The sequence below is a fragment of the Aplysia californica genome, unplaced genomic scaffold (assembly GCF_000002075.1).
Source record: "Aplysia californica isolate F4 #8 unplaced genomic scaffold, AplCal3.0 scaffold00015, whole genome shotgun sequence".
In the NCBI taxonomy this organism is placed as follows: domain Eukaryota; kingdom Metazoa; phylum Mollusca; class Gastropoda; order Aplysiida; family Aplysiidae; genus Aplysia; species Aplysia californica.
In genome coordinates this window covers 178,047-187,986 of record NW_004797285.1, presented here as the reverse complement: position 1 = coordinate 187,986, position 9,940 = coordinate 178,047, and positions in this window count along the sequence as shown.

Here is a 9,940-nt window from a genome sequence, read left to right as displayed (position 1 = left end):
TTTGTATGTCATGTGAGATTTGATTATCATAGTCCAGCCCTTCGTCCCCGTTGGTGGAGGTGAAAACGGGACAAAGTAGGGGACCCATAGCTGGGTCTGGGTGAAGTACGGTGTGACTTTGTGTCGTGAAGGCCGACCCGGGTCACCCCGAAACGTTGCTGGCAAAAGGGGCTCTAGTGAAACCGTAACAGGCCTTGCAAGCCGACAGCGGATAAGTCATGCTACAAAAAGAACAAAGAAGAATAAACGGACTGATTCAAACAGAAAAAGACCAGGAAAAGTAAACGGACAGCGAGCTAGAATAACGATTATAATAAGCACATGGAATGTCAGCGGACTAGCAGACAAAGAATCAGAATTAATAGTTAATTTCATGGAAAGAAAGAAAATAGCAATCATGGACTTGTCAGATATAAGGAAAAGAGGCAATCACAGCAAGCTGACCCATAAAGGCTACCTCCTGATCTGGAGCGGAACACCTGAAAAAGAGAGAGCCAAACATGGTGTAGCTCTCATCATACACCCAGCCAAAATGGATACAATCTATGAAATCAACCAGATCTCAGAGAGAATAGTGAGCATAAAACTCATAGAAGGTGGCAAAACAACAACGTACATCCAAACATACGCTCCTTGTAACGACAGCTATACAGAGGAAAATAGACAATCAGATTTCCAATACCTGAGTGACCACATTAACACCATCAAGAACAAAGAAAATATATTTATCTTGGGAGATTTAAATGGTAAAGTTGGACAAAGACGAACCCCCCGGGAAGAGTACTTGGGACCCCTCAGTGATAAAGAGATAGACTGGCAACAGCAATGGGCTGAGCACGACATGATGATTACGAACACATTTTTCCAACACAGACGAAGCCAAATTAAGACCTGGTATAGATGGAATGACCTGAACAATGCACCACACATTGATTTCATCCTGATACGCAGAAAACAAAGACGTACAGCCAAAGATTCGAGAGCTGTTCCAAACTACATCATCGACACTGACCACAGACCTGTGATACTCTCACAACTAGCAATGTAAAGCAAACAAAAAAGAAAAGGGGAAAAACCTCGACAGACTTAAGAAAATTGGAAGAACCAGAGATCAAGAAGGCAACCGAAGATGACATAACAAAGGCGTACAATAAGCTGTCATCTGAGACCAAAGAGGTAAAAGACGAATGGCAAACATTCAAAAAAATCCCTGTCAGAAATACTGAAAAACAATTGTGGCACAAAAGAATAGGCGGAAACAAAGGTAGGGCAACAAGCTGGTATAATGATGAAACCAAAGAAGCAATTAAAATGAAAAAAGATATTTAAGAAATGACAGATTTCAAAGACTGAAGAGGACTATATAGAATACAGGAAAGCAAGAAGAGAGACCAAAAGAATAATCAAAACTGCTAAAGAAAAGGCATGGGAAATATTTGGCGAGAAACTAACCAAAATCTGAAAGGAAAACCCTAGAGAGTTTTATAAAAGTGTGAACAGCATGCGAGTAAGGAAAGACTTATACAACCCGACTTGCATTATAAACGATAAAGAGGGTAAAGCCATTCTCAGCAAGCATGCCATTAAGAAAAGATTGGAAAATTACTTCCGAGAACTACTCAACCTAGACGCTTGCCACTGACAACACAAAAAGTTCCAACCATCAAATGGGGAACATACAGAACCAACCATACTTCTCAGCGAAATCGAAAAGGCACTCAAAACCAGCCCAAAGAACAAAGTCCCAGGACCAGATGACATCACAGTGGAAGCCATAAGAGCTTGTGGAAACACCGGCGTACTGTGGCTAAGGCGAATTTTCAATAGAGCCTGGGATCAAAGGGAATGCCCAGAGGACTGTCTGAAAGCCATTGTGGTACCACTATGGAACAATAAAGGAAACACAAAGGGTCTGCACAATATACAGAGGCATCTTTTTTATTAAGTAACGGATGGAAAATATACGCAAAGATACTAGAACAGGGAATAAGACCTACTGTAGAGAGAAATCTGAGCAAAGCTCAGTTTGGATTCCGAAAGGGAAGAGGATGCACATATGCTGTATTCACATTTAAATAGATATGCAAAAAAAAAGCAACAAGCGAACATATCAAAGAATCCAGCATCGTTTTTATAGACCAGGAAAAAGGCTTTCGACAAAGTAAACAAAACTCTGGAAGACATTCGAAAAGTATGGCGTCAGAGGACAAATGTTAGATAATGTCAGAGCTCTATACACCAACAGCAAAAGCTCAGTAAGAACGAAGGAAGGAAATACCGACTGGTTCAAAGTAAGATCTGGAGTACGACAGGGATGCGTTCTATCTCCCCTCCTGTTTATAATATATATGGACACAATAATACAAGACGCAAACCAAAGCCCCGAAAGCCTAAATGAACTGCTATTCGCAGACGACCCATGTCTTGTGGGGCTGTTCAATTATAACTTTACAGTTTTTTGGGACTTTTAGACCCCCCCCCCCTCCTTTCATACACTTTTCTTACATTTGCCTGCCTGCCCGCACCCTCCCCCACATCCGTAATATTACACTGTTCGTTTATATGATAAAAATATGATGTCATTTATATTACACAAATCCGTGAAACGATCATTGTTCTATGCGCATTGCATAATATTTATGAAAAACATGCATACACACATACATGCACAGAATAATATATGCACTACAAAATAATAGAGTAAATAATTCCAGCAAAATATTGCCCACACTCTTTCTTACTAATAAGTAAAAAATTGAGACCTAGGTCAATGACAAAACCTCCTTAATTACAAATAAAGCAAGTTACAGTGGACTTCTGATAAAGTTAATACCCCGGACAGAAAAAAAGTGTTGACTTTGAGCAAGGTTGACTTTATCCATTGTATCACTGGCCATTGAAAATTGAAGATGACAGCTACAAAATTACAAAGTACCTTGTAATAAACAAGATGTAATCTCAATTTCAGGGAGTATAATTCTGAAGTTATCACCAAAACGAGAGATAATGAAAGAACAAAGTAATTGGAGGTGTGTACACCACTAGCTCAGGCGAAATATCTCTTCTTAAATGAATTCATCTTGGGATTTAGCCCCAAATTGTTGACTTTTCGCAAGCTGAACACTCAAGCAGTTGACTGTATCAGAAACACAATCAAATCTACTTCAAATTACTTAAATAAAGAAGGTAAAAAAAACAACGGGACCACAGTGAGGTGTTGACTTTATGCAAGTCAACTTTATCATGATTCCACTGTATCTGTTATTACTGATCATTATTCCGAAAACAAAAAGTGAAATTAGTTATCATCAACAAAAGAAGTGTTCATCATTACGTCAAAAATATTTTTTCACCTTACAAAAGTGTAATATTACATTCGTTCAAGACCCCCCCCCCCTTTTCTTATACTTTTCTTAGAGGAAGTGCTCTAGGCCTAGATCTACATTAGGCCTACTACTACATCCTTGCGATCCGTCACCTGATTCCTCTACCCCACCCCCCTTCCTTTCCCCAATTGCTGCCATCAACTTTCTTATACTTTTCTTAGAGGAGCCAAAGACCCCCCCCCCTTTCCCCTTCCAAGGCGTAAGATTATATTTGAACGGCCCCTATTCACCCAAACCAACAAAGCCTCCAAAATCACACTACCGAACGGAACAACAGCTGTGGAAAATTTAATATGAAAATAAGCACATCAGAAACAGAAGTCATGAAAGTGAGCCGAAACCGTAGTCTCCTGAACATCCGTGTCAATAGTCAACAGTGTTATTATTGGCAGTACTTTTTCTGAAAACGGGTCCATAGACAGAGAAATAGAAATGCGAACCCAAAAAGCCAACGCTGTCACCTACCAGCTAGCACCCCTCCTATCTCATCCAAACATCTCCATGGACACAAAGAGACAACTGATCACCTCAATATTCTACCAATATTATGCCAACAGTGCCAGACCTGGACAATAAATAAAACCAATGAAAGCAAAATCACCGCATACGAAATGAAATGTCACCGCAAAACCCTTAACATCACAAGACGAAACAGGCAGAGAATGAAGAAGTAAGAGCAGCTATCGGCATTGAGTCCTGCCTGAATTACGTAGAAAGACAGCGAACAAAATGGTTTGGCCACCTGTTACTTATGTCACCTAGCCAACCAGCCTCGAGAGCCTACAACACCAAGCACTCAGGCCATAAAGGAAGAGGAAGGCCACGCAAACGGTGGATCGAACATAATATCACAACTGAAAGAGCTGCGGAGCTGGCCTCCCATAGAAAACTGCATCCCCCCCCCCTCGCCGCTTAACGGCAACAGAGGATGAAAGGGTAAAAAAAAAGTAAAGTAAGTCATTGTATTTACTCTATTTTTAACACCGTGGTACGGTTGTTTAAGAGGCACGGCCTCCGAATTCCGAATTTAACGTCTATCTCCGATAGGACGGAGCTAGATGGGTGAAAAGCCTTAAAAACTCCTTAAAACAACTCTCACTTCATTCCGTTGAGGGTTCAAACCGAGCGCATCCGCTCTGAGGTCCAGCACGATAAGAACTGAGCTAACAGTACACCTGTGTAGTTTGATATAGATCTGTATTCTTCTTCTTCTTCTTCTTCTTCTTCTTCTTCTTCTTCTTCTTCTTCTTCTTCAGCCTATTATTACTATCATCATCATCAACTATATCTTCTCCTCGCGCATCCTCTGGCTGAATCTCATCCCAGACTGGGGAATGCGCATTGATGTCACCGCAAATGATGCTGGATGGCGACACTGGGATGCTGTTGAAATCAAGCTGGATGGTTTGACCTGTGCTGTTCTTGGGTGGGCAGTAGACATTAGTGGCAGTTATCCACTTTTTTCTTGTTATTCTTGTCCTGGTGGTCAGCGATTCTGTTACTGTCTTCGCCCTTCTATCCACTATTTCATACACCAGACAATCTCTAACATAGTTGATCAATCCTCCTCCTCGGGCCCCCTGTCTTCCCGAACCGCGATGTAACCTTTGATATGTGGGGTTCTTTGTCCTTTTCCGAGTTTGCTCTCTTGGATCATTGCCAAATCAAAATCGCGCTCCTTAAGCCTGATCTCGAATTCTCCAACCTTCGTCTTTATACCATCGGCATTCCATTGAAGAATGCGCAAGCATTTAATTTCAGATGACTTCATTTGTTTGGATATATCATCTATTGAAATGTCTAGATTTGGCATAGGTGCCTCTGGCCGTGGGGTTTGGGCATCAATGCATTTCCAAGTGTCATAAATCGCTTGACATTCTGAATGATGGTTCTGTCACCCGAATCAACAAAACAACAGAGGCTGGCAGCTCGCCAGATGTCACGCTATGTGGAAGTGTCTGGAAGAGCAAATGTGTATGGTCGGTGGATGATGAAGATCTCGGTGGTTCTGACCATTCTGCAATCATCATTGTAGTTAACAGTGCAACTAAACATCAATCGATCTTTGCAAAGGCGCCACGATGGAGAAGAAACGGAGTGAACTGGCCAGACTTTCGAAATGAGATGGAAAGCAAGATGGATAACTTACCGGAAACTGACGATCTGAATCTGTGAGTCCAACGTTTCAATGCCATCTTACTTGAAGCAGCTTATGCGCATGTCAGGAAGGTGAAGCCGTCCAAGAAATCCCACTCTTGGATAACCCCCAAGTGTCGTGGACTGAAAGAAACCAGCTAAGAAAAAATATCTCCTCACACAGGGAAGAATGGTTACAAGCTTGCAAAGATGTTACAGAGGCTGTCCAAGAAGCAAAGACTGACCAGTGGAAGGAAGTAGTTAATGGCGTGATAACTGATCTGGACGAAAGGAAAACTTGGAGTTTCATCAAGTCTCTAAATGGATCACCAGATACCAACTCTCCCAACGAAGTACTGAAACACAACGGGAAAAGGATATCATCAGCAAAGAAGAAAGCTGAGCTTTTTGCCCAACACTATGCAAAAACCAGTAAGCTCCAATTTACCAAAGAGGAGCGCAGAAGAAACAAACTCCGATTGAAGCGATTACTGTATGACGATGTGAACAGCGAAGATGAACAACAATCATACCCAGACTTCACCATGAAAAAGCTGGAGCGTGCCATAACACAAATGAAGAGAAGAAGTGCTCCGGGACCTGATGATATACCACCATCTTTCCTAAAAGAGCTTGGCCCACTCGCAATGAAAGAATTGCTCAGCATATGTAATTTGTCGCTTAACCAGGCAGCGTGCCCACAAGACTGGCGTAAGGCACTTATCATTCCTCTCTTGAAAGCTGGTAAGTCACCTTGTGATATGACATCCTTTCGACCCATTAGTTTGACACCCTGTGTCGTGAAAGTTATAGAAAGGATGCACGCTAATAGAATTTACTACCTGTCAGAGAAGAATGAATGGATTGCAGATATTCAGGCAGGCTTTCGCCAAGGTCATGGCTGCACGGACCAGATCATCAGAATCTGTCAAGGAATTGAGGATGGTTTTCAACAAAAGCCAACATTCCATTGATCAGTCCTAGTCCTGCTGGACTACTCCAAGGCATATGATACGGTTTGGCGTGAAAGACTATTGCTGTCAATAGCTGACAAGGGAGTTCCGTTGCGTGCAATCAGATGGATCCGTGGTTTCCTGAGAAACAGACAAGCCCGTGTTCGCCTGAATGGAGAAACAAGCAAGAGCCAGAATTTCAAGCAAGGTCTTCCCCAAGGAGCTGTACTATCACCGCTGCTGTTTATATTCTTCATAAACAACCTGGCAGAATTCCTCCCAAACCCGGACTCACAACAACTAACCTCCGCCAAGCTGATCTACTCAATGTTCGATAATGACTGCACAATACTGGCCAGTCAGGCAAAGAGAGAAAAGGCAAATGAAGCGACACAGTTGATTGTGGACATTGTTGTGAAATGGAGCAATGAAGGGAAGCTTACTTTGAATGCAACCAAGAGTGAAGTGTGCTTCTTCCCAACATGGGGGAAGGAGGCAACGTGGCAACCAATAATTCAGATCGAAGTAAAAAAGATACCTTTCAACCCCACTCCACGTCTGCTGGGCGTCTACCTGGATAGACAGCTAACCTTCAACAAGCACATTGAGGAGGTGTCCAAAAGTGCAACCTCAAAAATGAAGGTTATCGGTGCTGTCAGCAACTCAAAATGGGACTGGGGTAAAGAGTCGCTCGAGAAAGTATATAAGATGTTTGTGAAAAGCAAGATGGATTATGCTGCCCCAGCGTGGCAGCCTTGGCTCAGTAAGACTAGTGCAAAGGCCCTGGACAGAATACAAAACAAAGCCCTCCGACTTGTATCAGGTCAGCTGAAAACAATACCCACAGACGCGCTGCGCTATGAGACCAGAACTGAGCACTACACCACCTATACAAAAAGAACATGCCTCAAGTCTATAGAGATGGCTAAGACATTACCAGACAACCATCATAGAAAGAAAGCCCTTGATCAAGCAGTCAAGCCTAAAACAGCAGGAAAAGTTGGTTTCGGATGGGCACCGATCTAGCAGACCACCTCCCCCCTGAAGCAGAGAATCGATGGCCGATCAATCTGGTGAGAGCTTGTCCATGGGAGACCCAAGGCGAAATCAAAATTCGGACAGGACTGAGAGGAGTAAAAGGAAAAGGTGATGGTCCTGTAAAGGCACATGAAGCAGCTGAGGATGTGATCAAGGAGGTTAGTGCGGATGTGACAATTTTCACCCATGGATCGGCTGTCGCAGGATACCGCGAAGGTGGAGCAGCAGCAGTAGTAATAATGAATGATGAACCACCACGAACAGAAATTATTAAAACAAAAGGTGCATTCCTTACATCATCTTATGACGAGGAATGCCAGGCAGTGATGTCTGCTGCACAATGGATTGCTGACAATTGCCACAGTAGGACCAATGTGCTGATCTTGTCTGACAGTCAGTCCCTCTGCAAAGGGCTGCTGGGCAACAGCTCGGACATGAATGATTTGCGCCGAAAGTTCAGTGAAGCCAGAGCCACAATAATAATCCAGTGGATTCCAAGCCATGTTGGAATAGAAGGAAATGAGGCAGCAGACCAAGCTGCTAATGAAGCCAGAGAGATTGAAGGAAACAGACGACCAACAACATACAGAAGAGTCTTTCCAATGATCGAGAGGGAAATCAAAGACCCACCATGTAGAACTAAGTACCAGCACCTGGAAGATGTGTATTCTGGGTACTCCTATAAGAGGGAACAAGAGTCTATCACATGTCGCTGGGACCAGGTTGGTCTAGCGAGACTGCGGTCGGACCATCGTTGGAGTTTAAGATGGTATAAGAACTTTGTAAATGAAGAGCTCAGTCCATGTTGCCGAAGATGCGGCCACGAAAAGGAAGATGTCAAACATATGTTTGACTGTCCAGGAACAATGACAATTCGAATGGAGTTATTTGGACGAGTGGAGGTGCCGCTAAGCATATTGCCAATGGAGCCGAAAAAGAGCCTCGCTCTCGCTCGAAGATTTCTTCGTGGAGTCCGCCAGGCCCATTAAGGAAACAAAAGAAAATCATCATCATCATCATCATCATCATCATCATCATCATCATCATCATCATCATCAGCAGCAGCAGCAGCAGTAATAGTAGTAGTGTCATGCAATGGTAGGTTAGAGGACGCCACTGGTAAGTCCTATTTCTTTTATTTCCCTCTCTGTTGGTTCCGTCTAATCGTTTGTCTGTCTCTCCTTCTTCAACCCTCCTCCCAAGGAAGGCGCAGTGAAAGGTGAAAGGCCTTCAGCCCACCCCCCACCCCAAACTATTTATGTATGTTAATTAGTGTTTCTTAATTAACGAAACAATCCGTCGAAAGCGTTGAGTCTGCTTCAGAATCTTCCTCCTCTAGTTCATTGCGAGCAGTGATCATACGCACTTCCCACTTGCTTTGTTATCCAATCACTACTGTCACCGCTTTCAATGTTGGTAATTTAAAACAAGATATAACAAATCGTTTTGTTTATTCTTCTGGGGCGGGTCTAAAAGTTGCATAACCAACAGAATCTAGAAGTCCATTAATGAAGCTTGCGGCAAACTAGGGTTCCGATATGTTTTCCTTTGATGTAAGCTGATGAAACAATAATGGGACATTTACTGCACACACATAAAACATAAAAAATGACTTCTTTTCCTCAACCCTAGACTTTATTATCGCACGCCTATGAAAGACAGTCCAACAGACGGGTGAATGCATTTCGAGACTTACGTGGAGATGTCTTGACATTCTTGGGATGAAATCGAAAAGCAAAACACCGATAGAAGCTGGGTCAGGGAGTGTTGCTGTTTCAAAATGCACAATTTGTAGGTTAGATAACTGTAAACCATAGTTTGTTGCAATGATCCTGTGCGTGCACCCATATGGGGGATATTTAATAAAGAGCCCAAATAGAGAACCTTTTGTTCTTACTGGAAGGAGATAAAAACAGAGAAACAAACAACAACAAAAAATTTGTCATTTAATAAATCAGCTAGAATAATTTTTATGCAGACGGAAGAAAGTTAACAAGCTATAACAGCCAATCAGATGTCTATAGGGCTGAGCCCGTCCCCCCCCCCCCCAACTGTCCTTTAAAAAAATCATAAAACAATTCTGGTAAACAAAAAAAACCAACAACAACAAAAAAGGTCAACGATTACAAAATAAAGAACTTGAGAAACCTGTAATTGAACGTGAACATGCCCTGTAAGTGTAAGCCCAGACAATGTGATAAAAGTTCACAATACACTTTCCCCACACACCCAGTAAACGACACGCTCACTGGACCCTCGCCAGGAACGTTTAGCTTTCTGCGACTTCTCACGCACATACATAAACAGACACACTTATATTATTCACGCTCACATTATTAAGGTTTTCTTTTGAACCGAGAAAATCTTACATTTGATTTCAACCCACCCTCATTTCTGAGCCCCACACACAGTTTACCCATCCAACGC